Genomic DNA, 22657 nt, shown 5'->3' with positions numbered 1-22657 from the left:
TTTTTTTTGCTTCTTTCGTCCAGTATGCCTCAATTTTACAAGCTCAACTTCAGAAAATTGATGCGAGGTGTCCTATGTTGCCTTCTTAGAAGAAGGTTTACGTTCAAGTGAACATCTTGTACTCAATGTATTTAGGCTTTATTGGTAGAAAAAATGTGGTTTTGCGCCTAAGAAAATGATGGTGTGACTTTATTAGCTCAATGAAAGGTAAGGGTAATGTTTTTGTCTTGAATGCATATTCGACCCAGCACCCGAATGAGACCAGAACGACACAACAACCCGACCCGATCTAACTAGGGTTTTAAAACCCTAGTTCTGAGCCCTAGTTTCTATTGTCGCTTGTATCCATTGTTGTTGTCGACTATCCCACATGCACCGAACAGTGACCACCATCAACTCAACGGTCCTCACATGGCAAATCGAGCAGAGAGGAAAAATAATAAAAAATCAAAAGCTATCATATATTTGCCAGTAATACTATCCCAAGGCAAATAAGATAAATCATTTCCTATACCTAGGGATGAATCAGTGAGAAGAACGAAGAAACCAGAGAAAAATGAGAATAAAAAAGGGGAGAGATCGAAAAAATAAAAAATGAAACCAGAGTGAACCCATTTGAACCCTAGCACACAACTCAAAGAGAAACCAAAAACCACAAAACTACTAAGAAAGAAATAGAGTTTTACCTTGGTTCGGATTTCGTAAGAAAGCCAAGAGGTCATCGATTTTTGGAGCTTTCAAAAGGTAAACCTCCATATTTGAGGGGTTAGGATCACTTTTAGATCGAGATATCCAAGGATTAGGGTAGAGGGGGTTGAGAGGAAGCTTTCGAGGTTATTTTTCTCTCCGATCACCGTGGGCTCCACCGCAAGCTGTCGTGGCCACCGTCGGGATAGGGTGGTTTCCCTTCCTCGATAAGGGAAGGTTGAGAGAGTTCTCGACTCTCTCTCTATTTTCGGGGCCGAAACCAAATGAGGAGGGAAATGAAATTTTTGACCTTAGGTTGGGTTTAAATATCCCATGCGAAACGGCACCGTTTCATAAGGGGTCTCTCCGTGTTTTTAGAAAGGGGACAATAGTTGTTTTGGTCACCTGCTTTGTAATATCTTATTTTAGTCACTTAATGAAATTCCATTTTATTTTATTTTATTTCGAGCATCTATGTTTCAGTATTTGTGATTTAGTCATTGATTTATTGTTTTGTATATTTCCCTTGATATTCGAATATGGCCATGATATTTGTAGATCTTGTATTTTAGTTATTGTTTAGTAGTTGGTTTAATTACTGTTTGATCCTTTAAGTTTTAGGTTTATTTTATTTTAGTCCTATATATTATTTATGGGTTATTTTTATTTCTAGTGCATGTAAATGTTTAATATTTTGATTTTGGCTCTATTTTTTCTTTATTTACTATTTAGTCCTTTAAGTTTATGTTTTTACTATTTTAATCCCTTAAGTTTTAGTTTTTGCTATTTTAGTCCTTTTAATTTATGTTTTTGCTATTTTAACCCTTTAAGTTTCAGTTTTTGCTATTTTAGTCATTTAAGTTTCTGTTTTTGTTATTTTAGTCCAGTAAATTTATGTTATTACTATTTAATCCCTTATTTTATTAAGCATGTCTAATTTTATTTTAATTTATCATGTTTGTAAATGTGTATATTGGTCCAAATTTGAAATTTTGTTTTATCAATTGTTATAATTTCATGTGTGTATTTATAAAAGTGGAAAATTTCATTGTGCGGGAAATCTACGAAGACATCTCCCGACTATAAGGGAAGGTGTCTTTTCGAGGATTTTTCGTATAAACGTTGTTATGTATTCGCTATTTCTCTTTGTTCAACGATTATTTGTTTTGATTATTTTCAACTCTTTTCACTTTTAATTTTTTTATTTTATTTTATTTTATATTTGCGAAAATTGCAAGTAATGTCTTTTATGAGGGGAATCTATAGGAAATTCTCCTAATTATAAAGAAGTATTTTCCTGAAGATTGTTCACAAAAAAAGGGCATTAATTGTCCTAAAATTAACACTTTTTTAATAAAATCAAATAAATAAAAGGATAATAATTTAAATATATTTCCGAGTTTGTAATTTCCAACATTTAAACAACATATAATCGTTCAGGTACCAAAATTTGGGTGTTGTGGGGGTGCTAACCCTTCCCCACACGTAACCGACTCCCGAACTCTTAAAAATGATTTTTTTGTAAAACATAGATCATTTTTTGTTATTTAAGGTTTTCAACCTACCTAACTTAAAGGTTGGTGGCGACTCCAAAATCAAATTGTTTTCAAAATTATATTTCATCTCTTTCCCCGAGACTAAATATTTTAAGTGTAATGTATCCCCGCAGAAACGTTATGACAACCCCGTTAAAAAAATTTATGTTTTAACATATATTTGTTCAGCCTAGAAAATATTTGTAGATCTAACATGGATCAAATCACTAAGCAGAGTGAATATAATACTTACCATATTTAGCGAATATAGGATCAGGTCGATTGAGTCGAGTTCGGGTGGAGGGTGAGAAACCTTCAACCCAACCCGAGGATAATAGAGTAATTTTTCATTAAATTTATGAGTAATTACTATAATACCCTTTTTCTCTATGTTTTCTTTTTTTAAAATTAAATCCTTAATTTATGTCAGGTTGGGTCGGATCGAACCAAGTCAAATTTATACTCTAAAAAATTGAGTTAAATCAGATTTAGATGAAGGATATATATTTTTTGAGTTGGATCAGATTGACCAAAAACTTGACCTAACCGAACCCGTTGGCATCTCCATCCACAATGTTACTCCATGGCTAAGATGTATATTATAATATCTATTATGATTCTGAATTTTTTTTATAAAATTTATTAAATAAGATCAAATGGTAATAAATATATATATCTTACTAAATATTATTTCTACCTTTAAAACTAAGATTTATATTATTTTATTTAAAAATAATATAAAAAATAATTATACAATAAAATAAAAATACTTTTTAAATTTTTTAATTAGATTGATATCCTTGTAACAAACTTTAATCAGAACTTTAACTGCTAGTATAGATTTCACATTAAATGTATAATTTGTTGGATGAATAGCATATAAATTTACCTACATTATCAAGCTGTGGAGAGCCACGCGTCGACTTTTCAAAGTACAACCAACCAGAAGCTACTACACATACAGGCATCAGGTCTCTCATCTTCTTCAATCGAAATCCACGTTGAACCTCGATCACTATCTCTGCCTAGAACACCAGTTGAAAAGGAAAACGAAATAACGTAAGTATTCAGGCAAGTGCTCGGGCAGCGGTTTAATCATTTTCCGTTTTAATAATGTTCGATTTTCTTTTTGAACGATTGACGAAACATTGTTCTAATTGTGTTTTCTTTTAACATTTTTGTTAGATTTTTTATTTTCATGATTAGTTAATTATTTCATTTAAAGTTTTCTGAATTTTCACTTGACCTGAATGGTTCCGCTAGCTTTTTCTCTGATTAAAATATTTTCGATCTCCGGAATATAAAATTGTGAATGTTTAACAGATAAATGAGTTGTAATCGAAGTTAAATTAGTCAGATTCGATCTGCTAATGGTGATTCGTCGGATTTGATCAAATATTGAGAAACAATTATATGTTTTTGTTGTCTATTTGAAGATCAAATGCGAGGGAATTTTATTTTGAATTTATTATTACTTTTTTCGTAATTTTGTAGGGGCTTTAATTTGTGGGATTTGAAGTGCTTTTTCGAGCTTCAATGGACCGTGCTGAGCTAACCACCGAACAGGTTGGTGATCTGATCACTTCATTTGCTTTATTGTTTTTAGTTTTACATTAAACTAAGTATTTTTTGAGTTTCATGTTTTGGTATTGGAATTCGAAAACTCTATGGATCTTTTGACCGTTGCTTTTATTATTTTCTTGCTAGCAAAATGTAGAACGTGCAGCTGAATATAGAAGCAAACGATAAATTTAAGAGAAAATCGCCTTGACAAAAAATGTCTTATAATATACGATTTTAATCAACTTTTTCCGGATTTGCCAAAATGACCAACAAAATCGCAATGCGATCGCTAATTCGCAACGCGATCTCCATTATCGCAAATTCGCGTTGCATTTCGCGTTGCGATAGTTGGAAATCGCGTTGCGATGGTCTACAGTATCATTGCGATTTTCCCAATTCGCAATGCGAATAAGTAAATCGTAACGCGAATTGGGAAAATCGCAATGCGATACTTACTATCGCAATGCGATAATACAAAATCGCAACGAGATACTGACTTTCGCAACGCGATTCTGACTTTCGCAACGCGATTTACATAGCGCCATTCATATTAACGCGTATTTTTTTTTTCAAATTCCAAACACGAATTTTTATTAATAAATCGGAAACTGAACTGTCCACAGTAATCGCAACTCATAACCTCAAACCCAAAATCACAACACTCAGTCCCATCTCCATCTCTTACTCTCTACGGCGAAATCCGTCCCCATATCCGAAGATTTCCGTCCCCATCGCCGGCGAAATCCCTCACAACCATTCACAGTCAAAAATCCCTCACAATCATTCAGAAATGGAAAATCAACCTCCGAGGGTTAGTTTTGTTTTATTTTTATTTTGAATTTTTTGCATTATTTTAGGTTTTTCATATTGAGATTGATGATAAGTTTACTGGTAATTTCAATAATAGATTAACCATTTCACTTAGATTTCTTATTAAATTCATTCGATTGCTGCCAATACTGCTAAACTGTTTAGCCTGTGAAGTTAGTATTTTTCTTTGTTTTGTCTTTTGGTTGAAGTAATGCAGAAGAAGAATAGTTTCGAGAATGAAAATCGCAACGCGGAAATAACTATCGCAACGCGAAACCAAAATCGCATTGCGATTTTCATTTCGCGTTGCGATTCTCTCGTTGCGATTTTCATTTCGCGTTGCGATTTTCATTTCGCGTTGCGATTCTCTCGTTGCGATAGTCATTTCGCGTTGCGATAGTCATTTCCGCGTTGCGATTCTCATTATCTCGTTGCGATTTTCATTTCAACCAAAAGACAAAACAGTGTTGCAAATTTTAGTTTCAAGAATAAACTACTATTTATGTTTATTGTTTTTGGTATATCTTGACAGTGTAGTTTTTAGTATATCTAACTTTGTATGTTTATTGTTTTTGTAGAAATTGTTTTCGGCTTCATAGACATTAAGGAATAAAGTTAGCCTAGCCACTACAATTGCTTCGAAGCTTTCACATGCACAAAGAAAATTGTTTGAGGAAACCTGCTTCGGGCCATGACTGAGAGTACAGCATCCGGGTGGAGATGCTAATTTGACCCATTTGTGGCTTCAGACCATGACTAGAGATCTACCCGACAGTATACAACGTGGTTAGGAAGAGATATGGTTTCATTTTCCACCGGCGTATACTTGTTTTGGGCGGAAGGAGTTCTGCTTAATCACTGGTCTACGATTCGGACACGATGATGTAGGCCGGTACACTCGTCATATCACCCGCCCATCATGGTTATCCAGGGTTTTTCCTGATGAGTCAATAGAGAAGCCGAACTTACACGTCGACGACATGAAGAAATTGTTTAATAAGAAAGATGGTTTTACTCGGATGAATGACGTCGATGTTGTCAGAGTATGCCTTCTACTACTTTTGTATACCAGCTTTTTAGGCAGAGAGGCCAGACAACCTATTCCTCAGGAGCTAATATTATTGGTAGAGGACCTAAATGCATGGAATCTGTTTCCGTGGGGTTCGTATATAGAAAGCTACCTGGACTAAGTTGTCGTATGCCTTTGATGACCGCAAAAGTTTGCGGGGCGATGGGTCGAAATACACTTTGTCAGGCTTTGTTTGGGCCTTTAAGGTAAGAATTTCTATATAATGTTTTCAAAATTATAATTAATTATTTAACAATTACTAATGTTTGTTATTATATTGTTTGTAGATTTGGATATTCGAGGCCTTTCCCGCCTTGAAGACATATGCAATAAAAACTTCAAATGATATTCTCAAGGCTATTTCCTGGAAGAGAAAACGTCTGTTGGATTGGGAAGACTTAATACCATATGCGACAATAAATAATGTAAGTTAACACAAATACTATCATATATAAACAAGTTATTAATAGTAGACGTTTAACTTTGTTTGAGTTTTTATATTTTTAGGAGGCCAACATTCCATTAATTAGACTGACACCCACGGAGGCTGAGCTTGCCACTGATTGGTGGCAAGCTAGTCAGCGTTTTCTTGATGGCACGAATGATGAGCAGCCTCCACTTCCTCCACTTCGAGAGCCATCACCTCACCCAGAGCCATCACCTGATCGACCCGACTATATACCTCTACAACCACGGGATGAGTCAAGGGAGTTACGTGATGAGGTCAATGCCTTGCGTGAGGAGATCGGTACTCTACTCGATAACGATGGTGCATGGCGTGTGGAGGTGTCTACTTTACGTGGTGAGGTTGCCGCTATACGTGAGATGGTAGTATCGTTGCAGAATGAGGTTCATACTCTACGCAACGAGGTAAGTTTAAGATTTTCCATATTTAACTTGATGATAAATTTACTCGTAATTTCACTTAAATTAACCATTTCACTTAGATTGCTTAGTAAATTTATTCGGTTGCTGCCAATACTGCTAAACTGTTTATTAACACTGTGAAGTTAGTATTTGTCTTTTTGTTTTGTCTTTTGCTTGAAGTAAATTTATTCGGTTGCTGCCAATTCTGCTAAACTGTGTATTCTTTAACACTGTGAAGTTAGTATTTGTCTTTGTTTTGTCTTTTGGTTGAAAGTTTGAAATATATTTGTTTTGTTTTCACTGTTTAAATATCATGTCTGTTTATTTACTGATATTTGTATTTAATTATTTAGCGGACCGATAAGGTGGATGCTTTACGTCGGTTTTTCTTGCACGACAGAGTTCACGCATCAGACGGCGTGCACGTGCTATTAAGTCTCCGTATACCCCAATAGTGCGAAGACACCGCAAGAAGAAGCCCAACTCGCCTGTTATCCCTCAAGAGTCCACTCCTATCGTTGAAGAGGCCCCTATCATTCCTCGAGAGTCCCCTCCCACCGTTCAAGAGGCCACTGTAATCCCTCAAGAGTCCACTCCTATCGTTGAAGAGGCCCCTATCATTCCTCGAGAGTCCCCTCCCACCGTTCAAGAGGCCACTGTCATCGTTGAAGAGGTCCCTCCCACCATTCAAGAGCCCGATTCACATGGCGTCATATGTAGGATTCTTGAGAAACCCTCTGACGTGCCGGACATGATGGATTCAAGTTGGCTCTCGTATGAGTTACCGGCTAGTACCATACCGGTATCTGAAGTGGAGAGGAAACAACTACCGAACACAATTCTGGATAACACCCTTTGGGCTAAGACCGCAGTTGATTTTTATCTACATGAGCGAAGCCAGGGGTGTTTCACTGACATATGCAAGCTCAATGATGATATCTATTTGTTGCTTGATCGGTCTTGGTGGGGCGTATTATTAGGGGTCGAAGACAATGGCTATTTCGATGGAGGGGTAAGTCTTATATTTTTCTTATATTTTAATTTGATTATTTTTTGTAAATTTATGTAAGTTACTAATATATGTCTTTTTTTGTAAAACAGCATATCGATGCGTGGGTGTCACGTCTTCTAATAATTAGGAAACTTAAGGAAAATAAAAGAAATACACGATATACAATTATGCCGACGTCTTTTAACGCCGTTCACTTGAAGGATCAACGAGATGAATCATTTGCGTTGGGCAATGGACAAGCTAAACTTTATCCTGCATGGTGGGAGGTCGATAAGGTTAGTGTTTATTTTAGATTGAGTTTAAAGGTATTCATAATAAGTGCGCAAATGAATGAATTATTACTTATGATTGCAGGTGTTTATCCCTGTTTTGGAACGTAACCATTGGCTTCTCGTCGAGCTTCAGATCTAATCCCTTAAGGTAATAGTATATGATAGCATGATAAATTACATATCATTGGCTGATTTAAGAGATATTATTAAGGGATGGAGCTCTTATTTGGCTAAATTCTTGGATGCGATAAATTATTAGACTCGTTCTGGAAACAAGAAGCCAAAGAAGCTCAATATTACAGTTAGCAGAGACGAGACCGCACCACAACAAACGAAAGGACCCAGAGGGGATTGTGGTCCTCTCGTATGCTTGGCGTTGGACCGTTTGATCACAGGAAGTATAAAGTATCTACCTCTCACCGATATAGATAAAGCTGCAGTAGGCTTGTGGTTTCGATATTATATGGCTAGATCGATATATACGAGACGCTGCCTACCTGCATCCGCGTTATAAAAATGTCCATAAACAATTGGTATGTTTATAGGCTTGTGGTTTGAAAATGTTTGGTTAAGTTCCTAGAATTCAATAATTTGCTGTTTGTAGGTTTTAGATGTGTAGAAAGTGTTGTTTGAGCAAATGTTTGGTTTATGCAGGTTAATCTCATAAGTGAGCTGCGTGAAAATGATGTATGGCTGCAAAAGTTGATTCAATAGTAGAAGTGTTATTTTCTCTAATAATTATTGCTTATTTTTTGATTGTTTAATTGATTTGTAAAAGGTGATTTGTAAAAGTTGATTTGTTTAATTGATGTTAACATAATTCTTATTTATGCTTGTTTAATTGATTGAAATGTAATGGTTGATTTTGTTGATTTCAATCTGCATTATGTTGAAGGCAAAACGTACTATCGCAATGCGAAATGAAAATCACAACGAGAGAATCGCAACGCGAAATGAAAATCGCAACGAGAGAATCGCAACGCGAAATAAAATTCGCGTTGCGATTTTCATTTCGCATTGCGATTCCCTCGTTGCGATTTTCATTTCGCATTGCAAAATTAGCGTTGTGATTTTCATTTCGCATTGCGATTCTCTCGTTGCGATTTTCATTTCGCATTACGATAGTAATTTTCGCGTTGCGATAGACATTAAGATGATTGCCTATTAAGTGATAACAACTGAACAGATCATAGCAATTTTCAAACTCAAGTTACTAATACATGCCTAACTGAAAATGTTAAAAGTTCACACATAAAATCTACATAATACAACGTTTGCATTTAAAAATCACCTAAGTTAACAGTCCCAAAAGGTGAAGCCAGTTGTGATTGAGATTTTAAAGATGATTGCGATTTGATTGCCTTTTTCTTGACACCATATGAGCTTTGGATTTTGATGATGATCCATATTTTGGTAGAGGAAAAGATGATTGTGATGGCACTGGTGATCCACATTTCAACCTTGTATGACCACTTTCCTTGCACCGACTACATGTCGATCTCTTCTTCTCTTCACCCTTAGACGGTATACGATCATGACTTTTTGGTCGGCCAGGTAGCCTTCTGTCCATGGCTGGTGGCAAAATTGTTTGTAAGTCATCTGGTATGTCCCACTCAGAAGGATGTGGAATAGGGTAGACAATCTTGGCATAAGTCTTTCGATATACTTCTGTAGTGTAGCAATCCATAGCGTATGTGCTTGAATCATCTTGGTTTAGATGAAGAGCAACTTTTATAACATGGCCACACGGATAACCAGATGTTTGCCATTTCATACAACTACACGTCCTTGCATTTAGATCGACAAGCCCATTTAAGTTATTATCCAGTACTTCAAACAAAGTGTTTGAACATGGTTCAACTCTCCATGACGTTGACTTCACAACACGTTTCGTTATATTTTTTTCAGTCCATGGTGTAACACGATGTTCCAATGTTCCTGTAAATTAAATAAATAATACTTAGTAAAATATATAAGTTACGAATTCAAAGAAATAATACCTGCATGGTTTCTTTTCTTGTAGTACCACTGTTGAATAGAGGCTCGAAAAAACTCCATTAACATAGTAATGGGTAATTTCCAGGAATGACGACTTAGAGCGTTGATTGATTCTGTACTATTAGACGTCATGAAACCATATCTTGCTCCAAGTTGATGTACTCTTGACCATCTTTCAAACCCGACATCTTCTAGTGTTTGAGCACACTGAGGCAAAACACGTCTTAAACAGTTTATATGCTTATTTAAATCCACTTCCCGATAAGCTTTTACAGCCTTCCAGTATGTCCATTTGTGCTTTTTTATACCAGCAGACCTTGATTTTAGATTTCTATACAAATGAACACCACAAAGTCCATGAAAAGCATCTTGGAAACACCTTCTAACAGCGTTGTCATTTGAGTTTGCCCTATCGGATATGATTGTCAGATTGCTAATAGGACCTATGCAATCCCTAAGATGCCCCATAAACCATGTCCATGAATCAGAGGTTTCAGATTTGCCAACCCCGTAAGCTATTGGCAATATCCCATTGTTAGCATCCATGGCTACTGCTAATAAGTTTACTCCAAGGTATCGACCTTTCAAATGTGCTCCGTCAACTATAATAACTGGGCGCATGCAAGTAATAAACGAACGAATCTACAAAATAATATACACAAGAAATATAATCATTTAAATGTGAAATGCATGTAACTAACAGAAATGAGTCAAAATAATTATATTGATTTACTAACCGCAGCACCAATGGCGATAAACAGCAACTCAAAGCGTCCATCTCTATCTGTTTTGATATGAGTTACCGACCCAGGATTTTTCAGCTTTAAATTGTGACAATAAGGCGGCAGTTGGGCAAACGATGCTTCTGGCGACCCCCTCAACAATTCCAAGGCATAACATTTGGCTCTCCAAGCTTGAGAATATGATATACTAATCTTGAACCGAGCATTCATGTCAGTCATAATTTCATGTCCCCGATATACCCTGCCATTCAAAAACATTAACTCAGCCAGAAAACCACCCAACACCTTTTTGTTTGCCTGTCTATGGTTAGGAAAAACTTGGGTTCTTGAACATGTATGTTTATCAATAAAAGTCCTAACTTGAAACATTTCGCAATCTTTTATCCTCTTTGCAATCATACGCCACGTACAGTTTTTGTCAAACATACACCTTGTTTCGAAACGATCTTTGCTTGATTTGTTAACTTTTAGTTAATAGCCATCTTCCACACATTTCGTATACAAAGCTATCTTCAAGTCTTCCTTTGTATCAAAACAATCATCTTTCTTGATACGAATAAATTTTGTGTAACAATCAACTGCTTTCTTTACCAACTCTTCTTCCGGTATCTGAAGTAATTCTGGCATATTCCAGTTATACTCCCGTGGCATTTTCTTTTCTTCGGGGACTTTTTCTTCTTCTTTTTCTTCTTCAGGATTATATGAATTACAGAATGGATGTTTAACATGTTCATTCACAACCTCCACTTCCTCCTCATTATCATCAACAACATCTTCCTCGGCAACGGTTGTTTCATCATCAAAATTCGGGTATTGACCAATATCAAAATCATTACACGCAAGGTCTGTTTCTTCTTCTGAAACATCATCAAAATCCGAGTATTGACCAATATCAAAGTCCGGGTATTGACCAAGATCAAATTTCGAATACTGACTAGTACTCACAAATTTTTCTCTTGGCTCATCATCGTCTAATTGGTCAATACAAAAACCGGAATTTGGTGCTGAAAGTTTATTGGGATTTGGATTAGAGAAAGGTTGTAGGTTTTGAGAAAAACTTAGTTGATTACTACCCGCTACTGACCCAACAATACTACTTCTAGGTTCAACAACATACAATGTAACATCATCACTTGAAACACTAATATAAGCAATGAATCGTTCAACATCTTCATTGTCGGTTAACAAATAAACTTTACCATTCCTATGATAAGATAGCCTAAATCCACTTAGGGGCTCTAAATTCAATTTCTTTGAAACACGTAACATTAGAGTTTCATAAGTTAACTTTTTAATGACAGTTTTAGTTGAAGATTCATGGGTAAAGGCATATATTGTAAAACACCATGAACATTCTCCCATGACCCTCCAAAACACAAATCTATCCAAACATGATCAACATTAGATGATTTCATGGTTGTAAATTAATTTACTAAACAAACGAGCTGCGAAACTAAGACTTGTTGCCGGATGGGGAAGGATGTAGGAACGAATATAGGAACGGATGTCGCCGGAGAGAGTGATAGATGGAGATGGAATGAGTTGTGATTTAGGGATTTAGGTTATGAGTTGTTGCTTCTGCGTAGATATATACACAAAAAATTTGTGTTGCGAAACTAAAACCTATTGCGAACTTTGAAAATCGCTTTGCGATTCTGTATTATCTCGTTGCGAAAGTAAGTATCGCGTTGCGATTTTCCTAATTCGAAATGCGAATAAGTAAATCGCAATGCGAATTTGGAAAATCGCAATGCGATACTGACTATCGCAACGAGATAATACAAAATCGCAACGAGATTCTGACTTTCGCAACGAGATTCTGAAAATCGCAATCATCTTCAAAATCCCAATCACAACCGGCTTCACCTTTTGGGACTGTTAACTTAGGTGATTTTTAAATGCAAACGTTGTATTATGTGTATTTTATGTGTGCACTTTTAACATTTTCAGTTAGGCATGTATTAGTAACTTGAGTTTGAACATTGCTATGATCTGTTCAGTTGTTATCACTTATTAGACATTCATTTGACTATCGCAACGGGGAAATCACAACGCGAAAATGGCTATCGCAACACGAAAATGGCTATCGCAATTCGAAATGAAAAATCGCAACGCGAAAATGGCTATCGCAACTAGAAAATCGTAATGCGAAATGAAAATCGCATTGTGATTTTTTCGTTGCGATTTTCATTTCGCATTGCGATTTTCATTTCGCATTGCGATTTTCTAGTTGCGATAGCCATTTTCGCGTTGCGATAGTCTGTTTTGCCTTCAACATAATGCAGATTAAAAATCAACAAATCAACTATTACATTTCAATCAATTAAACAAGCACAAATAAGAATTATGTACACATCAATTAAACAAATCAACATTTACAAATCATCTTTTACAAATCAATTAAACAATCAAAAAATAATAATAATCCTTATTTCTTCATAAATAATTGAATCAATGAATCAACAACTTTGTGACCCCGTACATCCATTTCACGCAGCTCACTTAAGGATTAACCTGTAGAAACCAAACATTTGCTCAAACAAGACTTCCTACACATCTAAAACCTACAAATAGCAAATTATTGAATTCTAGGTACTTAACCAAACATTTTCAAACCAAAAGGAGTATATATGTTAACAAAACTTGCATTTGACTTACCAATTAACAATGGACACTTTTATAAGGCAGATGCAGGTAGGCAGCGTCTCGAATCTATTGCTCTAGCCATATAATGCCGAAACCACAAGCCTACTGCAGCTCTATCTCTATCGGTGGGAGGTAGAAACTCTGTGCTTCCCGTCGTCAAACGCGCCAAGCACAAGTATACGAGAGGACCACAATCCCCTCTGGCTCCCGGCGATTGTTGTGGCGCGGTCTCGTCTCTGACAACTGTGACATTGAACTTCTTTGGCTTCTTGTGTCCAGAATGAGTCCAATAATTAATTCCATCCAAGAATTTAGCCAAATGAGAGCTCCATCCCTTGATCATATCTCTCAAATCAGATAGTGATATGTAATTTATCATGTTGTCATACACTATTATCTTCAGGGATGGGAGCTGAAGTTGGACGAGAAGCCAATGACGACGTTCCAAAACAGGGATAAACACCTACAATCATAAGTAATAATTCATTTATTTGCGCACTTATTTATGAACACCTTTAAAAAATTTAAAAAATAAACACTAACCTTATCGACCTCCCACCATGCAGGATAAAGTTTAGCTTGTCCATTGCCCAACAAAAATGATTCATCTCGTTGATTCTTCAAGTGAACTGCGTGAAAAGTCGCCGGTATTATTGTATATCGCGAATTTTTTTTATTTTTCCTAAGTTTCCTTATTATTAGTAGACGTGACACCCACGCATCGATATGCTGTTTTACAAAAAAATACATATATTAGTGAATTACATTAATTTTTAAAAAAAAATTAATCAAAATCATATATAAGACAAATATAAGACTTACCTCCCCATCGAAATAGCCACTGTCTTCAACCCCTAATAGCACACCCCACCAAGACCGATCAAGCAACAAAAACATTTCATCGTTGAGTTTGCTTATGTCAGTGTAACACCCTTGGCTCCGCTCATATAGATAAAAATCAACTGCGGCCTTAGCCCAAAGGGTATTATCCACAATTGTTTCCGGTAGTTGTCTCCTCTCCACTTCAGATACCGGAAGGGTACTAGCCGGTAACTCATACGAGAGCCAACTTTCATCCATCATGTCCGGAACCGGTGGGGGTTTCTCAATACTTCGATATATTACCCCATGTGAATCGGACTCTGGAATGGTGGGAGGGACCTCTTCAACGATGGCAGTGGCCTCTTGAACGGTGGGGGGGACTCTTGAGGGAGGATAGGGGCCTCTTGAACGATTGGAGGGGACTCTTGAGGGATGACAGGTGAGTCGGGCTTCTTTTTGCGGAGTCTTCGCACTATTGGGGTGAACGGAGACGTAATAGCACGTCCACGCCGTCTGATGCGTGAACTCCGTCGTGCAAGGAAAACCCGACATAAAGCATCCACCTTATCGGGCCGCTAAAAAAAATTAATACATAAATCAGTAAATAAACAGACATGATATTAAACAAAGACAAATATGTTTCAAACTAGCATTGTATTCACCCAAGTCATTATTCTATCATAGTTCACAAAATGCTCAGATAACATTCCAGAAGTAAGCACTTATATAAACATTTAAAAGGACAACATATATAAACAGTCCAGAAGAAGAATAGTTTACTTTCGCAACACGAAACTTAAAATCGCAACGCGAAAATGACTATCGCAACGCAGAAATGGCTATCGCAATGCGAAATGAAAATCGCAACGACAAAATCAAAATGCGAAATGAAATCGCAACGGCAAAATCACAATGCGAAATGAAATCGCAACGACAAAATCGCAACGCGGAACACAAATCGCATTGCGATTTTCATTTCGCGTTGCGATTTTGTCATTGCGATTTCATTTCGCATTGCGATTTTGTCGTTGCGATTTTCATTTCGCATTGCGATAGCCATTTCCGCGTTGCGATAGTCATTTTTGTGTTACGAAAGTAAACTATTCTTCTTCTGCAAATTGAAACTTGAATGGATTGCATTACTTCAACCAAAAGACAAAAACAAAACCAAAAACAAATACTAACAAAAACAGTTTAGCAGTATTGGCAAAAACAAATTGAAACTTGAATGGATTGCATTACTTCAACCAAAAGACAAAAACAAAACCAAAAACAAATACTAACAAAAACAGTTTAGCAGTATTGGCAGCAACCGAATGAATTACGAGTATGAAAAATCTTAAACTTACCTCGTTGCGTAGAGTATGAACCTCATTCTGCAACGATGCTACCATCTCACGTAGAGCGGCTACCTCACCACGTAATGTAGACACCTCAACACGCCATGCACCATCGTCTTTGCGTAAAGTATCGACCTCCTCACGCAAGGCATTGACCTCATCACGTAACTCCCCTAACTCATCCCGTTGAGGTGGAGGTGGAGAACAGGGAGATAAACGTCGTGGCATCTTTGCCGGTCGCCTATCTTGCGGTGATGGTGGAGAAGAGGCTCGATGATGTGACAGAATAGGTGATGGCTGTCGTTGTGGAGGTGTATAGTTGGGTCGATCAGATGATGGCTCTGGGTGAGGTGATAGCTCTGGGCGAGGTGATGGCTCCCGAAGTGGAGGCTGCTCATCAACCGTTCCATCAAAAAAACGCTTACTAGCTTGCCACCAATCAGTGGCAAGCTCAGCTTCCGTGGGTGTCAGCCTCTGTAGAGGAGTGTTGGCCTCCTAACAATATAAAAGCTCAAACAAAGTTAAACGTGTACTAGTAATAACTTGTTTATAAACATATGGTAGTATTTATGTTAACTTACATTATTTATTGTCGTATACCGTAGTAAATCTTCCCATTGCAAGGTCCGTTTCCTCTTCCAGGAAATAGCCCTGGGAATATCATTTGAATTTTTTATTGCATATGTCTTCATGGCGGGAAAGGCCTCAAATATCCAAATCTACAAACAATATAATAACAAACATTAGTAATTGTTAAATAATTACTTATAATTTTGGAAACATTATATAAAAATTCTTACCTTAAAGGCCCAAATAAAGCCTGTCAAAGTGTATTTGGAACCATCGCCATGCAAACTTTTTCGATCATCCAAGGCAGACGATAACTTATTCCATGTAGCTTTCCATAAATACGAGCCCCACGAAAACAGGTTCCACGCATTTAGGTCTTCTACCAATTTGATTAGATCATTCGGAATAGGTTGTCTGGCCTCTCTGCCTAAAAAGCCGGCATGCAAAAGTATTAGAAGGCATACTCGGACAACATCGACGTCATCCATCCGAGTAAAACCATCTTTCTTATTCAATAAGCTCGTCAGGTCTTCCACGTGTAGATTCGGCCTCTCCAGCTCAGGAAAAACCCGTGATAACCATGATGGGCGGGTAATGTGTCTAGTGTACCGACCTACATCATCGTGTCCGAAGCGTAGACCGGTGATTATGCAAAACTCCTCCCGCCCAAAACACGTATATGCCGGTGAACCATATCTCTTCATCACGACGTTGTATAGTATCTGGTAGATCCCTAGTCATGGTTTGAAGAAACAGGTGTGTCAACATCGCATCTCCACCGGGATGTTGTACTTTCAGCCATGGCCCGAAGCATGTATCCTCAAACATTTTTCTTTGTGCAGGTGAAAGCTTCGACGCAATTGTTTTGGCCAGGCTGACTTTATTTCTTAAGGTCAATTGAGCCGAATAAAAGTTCTACAAAAATAATAAACATACTAAGTTAGATATACCAAAAACTACACTGTGAAGATATACCAAAAACAATAATAAACATAAAGAGTAGTAGTTTATTCTTCAAACTTAAACTTGCAACACTGTGAATTTCGTATTTGTCTTTGTTTTTTGGTTGAAGTAATGCAATTCATTCAAGTTTCAATTTGCAGAAGAAGAATAGTTTCTGAAAATGAAAATCGCAACACGAAAATGACTATCGCAACGCGAATTTGACTATCGCAACGAGAGAATCGCAACGCGAAATTAAAATCGCGTTGCGATTTGCATTTCGCGTTGCGATTCTCGGTTGATTTAATAAGCAATCTAAGTGAAATGGTTAATCTATTATTGAAATTACCAGTAAACTTATCATCAATTTCAATATGAAAAACCTAATAATAATGCAAAAATTTCAAAAAGAAAATAATTAAAAAAACTAACCCTCGTTGGTTGATTTGGTTGATTTTCCATTTCTGATTGTGAGGGTAGCTCTGAGAGATGGAGATAGACGGATTTCGCCGGAGATGGGGACGAATTTCGTCGGAGATGGGTGAGAGAGTGAGAGATGGAGATGAGACTGAGTTGTGATTTTAGGTTTTAGGTTATGAGTTGCGATTACGGGATATACTATGGACGGTTCAGTGTTCAAATATATTAATATTCGTGTTTGGAATTTAAAAATAAAATACTTGGCCAGGATACTAATGGCGCTTTGAAAATCGCGTTGCGAAAGTCAGAATCGCGTTGCGAAAGTCAGTATCTCGTTGCGATTTTGTATTATCGCATTGCGATAGTCAGTATCGCATTGCGATTTTCCCAATTCGCGTTGCGATTTACTTATTCGCATTGCGAATTGGGAAAATCGCAACGACACTGTAGACAATCGTAACGCGATTTTCAACTATCGCAACGCGAAATGCAACTCGAATTTGCGATAATGAAGATCGCGTTGCGAATTAGCGATCGCATTGCGATTTTGTTGGTCATTTTGACAAATCCAAAAAAAGTTGGTTAAAATCGTATATTATATGGGAATTTTGGTCACTGAGGCGATTTTCTCTAAATTTAAAGGACTAGACATTTCAGCTGTGAAATTTTTCTTTGCAAGAATTAGCATTAGAGTTTCAGTTGTTTGTTAGATTTGATTTACTTCTGTGGGCGCTTCTTTTATTATTTCTTTTATTGAATGCTTTAGTTTTGAAGCCCTGAAAAGCATGGAGCTTCTCAAAAATATGTTAGGTAATCTCCTATGAACTGCTGTAATGGGCGACACAGGTTTTAGGATTCTTTTAAATGCTTCAAATTGTTTATTTGTGAGTACTGAAGCACATTCTTGTTTGTTTTCTTAGACAAGCACAATTATATTAGCGTTTCCATTAAAATTTCCCAGATCTTAATTTGTTAAACATTTATCCCGAGTTATATTGTTCCTGTGTTTCCTGGTTCAAAGAATTTAAGTTATTTTATCCTTTTAACTGTTTCAAGGATATAGTTAATTATGAATGGTTTCTTGTTGCTGGTGATTCCATTTTGATTTCTGTCTTTTATTTTTTAAAGGTTCTGAAGAGGGATATCCCATGGGAAACATACATGACAACTAAGCTGATTTCAGGAACAGTCCTTCAGCTGTTAAGGCGTTATGATAATAGATCTGAAAGTGTCAGGGCACAGTTATTGGATGATGTAATGTTTTCTACCTCTTCTTAAATTATGTTCTTGCATTATCTGTGTAAATGTTCCCTTTCCTCCTCCAATTAGTTCAGTAGTTTTGTTAACTTCTCTTTCATCATAAACAGAATCAGGTTTTAAAAGCCTAACTATAATTCCATGGGGACATCTAATCAAATTAAGGATAAAAGAAAGATATTGATTGGTGAAACTGAATTTGACAGGATGGCCCAGCCTATGTTCAAGTGTTTGTTAGAATATTACGTGATATATTTAAGGAAGAAACAGTGGAATATGTTCTGGCTTTAATTGATGAAATGCTAACAGGTATGTAAACATTATTTGGTCTTGTGAGGATGCATTCATCCCAAGTAAATTTACTTACTGGTATTTTCTACTGCAGCCAATTCAAAACGAGCCAGATTATTTCATGATAACTCGCTTGCAAATGAAGATACTTATGAACCTTTCCTAAGTTAAGTTTTTTTTCTCAAAATTGTTTCCATTGTTAATCTGTGGCTTATATATTTTATTTTATTTTGTGTGGGTGGGTGGGTGGATAAGAAAGATTGCTGAATCTATTTAATCTTTCAATGATCAGTTGCCTGTATGTAGTGTCTGTTTTATGGTTGCTGTACAGTTGGAATCCCCTTCCTAAATGTTATATTTACACATATTGCCTTCACTTTGTTGCATTTCTGTTTTGACTCTAAACTGAGTTGGTTCCTTGGTGCTCAACCTGGTTAGGACTCAAGCTGGCTTATACTGTTAGTGATAGCTTTGGTTCTTTAGGATACTTGTTTTGCTGAGAAGATGGTCTTGGGTCTTTGAATATATAACAAATTTGCCTTCACTTGCTGGAGGTTGTCTGGTTTATTTTTATAGGATTTAGCTCCATCTGCATGTGAAGCTTGTACAAATATCTAGACTATCATGCATTGCACTTAACTGACCTTTTTTTTATTCTTTTTTGTAAGCTTTCTATCTATTGTAAGTAAATAAATAGTAAGCAAGTATAATGAGTGTATTTTAAATCATGTATGAAAATATGCACGTATGCAACTGGCCCCCCATCTAGATCTTTGGGAAATTAAGTGGCAATCTCAGCCAAAGGGTTCAAGGTACCACATGCGTAACAAACTTGGTATTTATGAGGAGCTTGTGCTACTTTTGTCTTCCTGCCAGTTGCAAGAGATTTAAGATGAAAATAACTTGTATCTAGAAGATCACCAACCATATCTAAATGGATTAGGTATGATTATTTTTTATGTGTTGTTTTTATCTTTATTCCACTCTTGGGTGTATTACCTTCCGGATTTAGAGGAAGAGACTCGTGTTTCTTAGTTAACTATGAAGATATTTAGTCATGTACACTTTTTTCTTATCCTGTACATCTTAAGTAAAACTAACAATCCACAATTTGACAACTTTCAGGTTGCTTTGGAAAGGTAACTGGTTCATACAAGAAAAGAGCTGCAAGATACTTTCCTTGATAGTAAGGTAAAAAAAATGTGTGATCCATCTAAGGATCTAAGTACATGTTTAAAGAAACTTTAGCAATTTTCATAATGTCTTGCATAATTTTTTTTTTATTGATTTTACATTCTTCTTTCTATTAATTTATAGTGCTAGGCCAAAAACCCAGGATGGTGTTGTTGCAAATGGAGAATCTTCAAATTCAAAGTCAAAGCTCACAACCATTGATGATGTACTAAAAGGATTGGTTGAATGGCATTGCACACAGGTTAGTGTACTGCTTCACATTCTGTTTTTTATTGTCTGCAAAGCACTGCATATTTATGACATCTGAACTAAGTTGACTGCCTTGTGAGGTATTGGCTAGGTTTCCCTATAATTTTACATGCCTTCTGAAGTTCCAAGTATTTCTGTCCACATAGATGGTAGCTGTCCTTCCTGACTTCCAATATCTTTTGCAGCTGAAGAAGCCTTCCCATCCTACTCGTGGTATTCCAACTGCTATTAACTGTCTTGCAGTATTGCTGAAGGAACCTGTTGTCAGATCTTCCTTTGTTCAAGCAGATGGAGTGAAGTTGTTGATTCCTTTAATTTGTCCGGCATCCACCCAGCAATCCATTCAGGTATCTTTTCTTTTTTCTTTCTTTCATATTTTAAGGTGATCAGGTTTTAAAAATAAGAAACATTTCCTTCCAAACCATTTAAATGGCCTAATTTCGAAATTGACAACTAATCTTTGTAACAGCTTCTTTATGAAACTTGTCTTTGTGTGTGGCTTTTATCCTACTATGAACCTGCAATCAAGTACTTGGCAACCTCTAGGGCTCTACCCCGACTGGTTGATGTTGTTAGGAGCTCCACGAAGGAGAAGGTGAGGTCTTCTTTCTTATGGTATTAATTCTATTTGCAGTTTTTTCCAGTGCTATCTGGAAATGTCTATGTTGCTGGAATCAAGTGTGTGTATGAGCAGGTATACTATGATATGGTATATGGGCAGGCTTCTGTTCTTTTCCTAGATTAACTGTTTTTACCCTTTTACCTTTTATACAGTTTTGATTCAGCTTTGAATTTTTATTTTTACTGGGGATAAGATGAATGTCTTTATGCCCATGTTGAATATCTCTATGTTGTTGATTGGTCATGTTAGTTTAATCATCTGAAACATATATGTTTGATTTGTACAAAATTGTTTATCTGGATATCAACAATGGCTGTCAGGTTGTCAGAGTGATTGTATTGACCTTTAGGAATTTGTTGTCCAAAGGCACATTTGGTGCTCAGATGGTTGACCTCGGACTGCCACAAATTGTTCAGAGTTTAAAAGCTCAAGCATGGAGTGATGAGGTAATGAAATAGATGGTTTGATGTTTATTTGGCTATATAATTCTTGTGTTAAACTTATTTATATTCGAATTTAATATTCAGATCTGATGCAGTTACACTGATTTTTATTTGCTCTTTCCATACCGATGCTTGCTTATTTGATTGATTTGTATATCTCATAGGATCTGTTGGAGGCTCTCAATCACAACTCGACGATGGGCTGAAAGATAATATTAAGAAATTGAGTTCCTTCGATAAATATAAGCAGGAAGTTCTTCTTGGTCATCTTGATTGGTCACCCATGCATAAAGATCCATTGTTTTGGCGTGATAACATTAAATGCTTTGAAGAGAATGATTTCCAGGTATATGTTTCTCACAGATTTTAGGTTGTTTGCTTGTTTAAGGGTAACTTTCTGAAAAGGGTTCAAATTTGAAAAAGCCGATGTGTCCAATTGGTCTGCCCAAAACTAACCGACCACCCGTCTTTTTTACCTTTTATGCATGGAATACCAACCATCCACTACCATGCACTACCATGCATGTGAACTGGTAATAAGCACAAGAATTTTGTTCTTTTGGTATGACTATTACTCTTAGAAGGTAAATTCTTCCATCGATTCTTGCTTTGTACTTGCAAAAAGTTATCATCATGGCAATTTGAACATGTCTGCACAGTCTGTAATAAGCATACCGAATGGTTTTGAATATCCAAGTAGAAAATTTGTGTGGCAATTAGTTAATATTTACTTTTCCAGGTTCTCAGGGTCCTACTCACAATTATGGACGACTCCACCGATCCGAGAGCTCTGGCCGTTGCTTGCTTTGATCTTTCACAATTTATTCAGTACTATCCTGCCGGTAGGGTGATAGTGAATGACCTCAAGGCCAAGGAACGGGTGATGAAGCTGATGAACCACGAGAGCGTCGAGGTTACCAAGAATGCCTTGCTCTGCATCCAGAGGCTTTTCCTGGGTGCCAAATACGCCAGCTTTTTGCAGGTATAGTTTCATGTCGCATTCTACTATGGAATTAATAAAGCTAGTGAATATATATGGCAAGTAAATTCGGGTTTGGCTACTTGGGGTGTTTTTTTTTTCATTTCGAGTAAATTAAATTATGTCTGGAAGAGATTTAGTTTCACATTTGTCAAAAACTTAAAATATATATTATTTATTAAACTCTGAGATGTGGAACAAAATTGGGTATTTGTTGTATTCCGTACACTATTTTTAAAATTTTATTTCCATGTTCATGAATAAGTTATATTATGCATTCCTATCAATTTCCAAACATGGTTTATTTTTTGCTCTCTTTGTGACTA

General features: G+C 36.5%; 1 pseudogene; it reads left to right on the top strand.

Annotated features, from left to right (window-relative positions):
* Positions 1-3695: 3695 nt before the first annotated feature.
* On the top strand, positions 3696-22411 carry LOC120210993 (annotated as a pseudogene).
* Positions 22412-22657: the final 246 nt, after the last annotated feature.

This window comes from Hibiscus syriacus, unplaced genomic scaffold, assembly GCF_006381635.1.
Source record: "Hibiscus syriacus cultivar Baekdansim isolate YM2019G1 unplaced genomic scaffold, ASM638163v2 tig00109949_pilon, whole genome shotgun sequence".
NCBI classification, from domain to species: domain Eukaryota; kingdom Viridiplantae; phylum Streptophyta; class Magnoliopsida; order Malvales; family Malvaceae; genus Hibiscus; species Hibiscus syriacus.
This window is presented reverse-complemented; position numbering and strand designations above follow the sequence as displayed.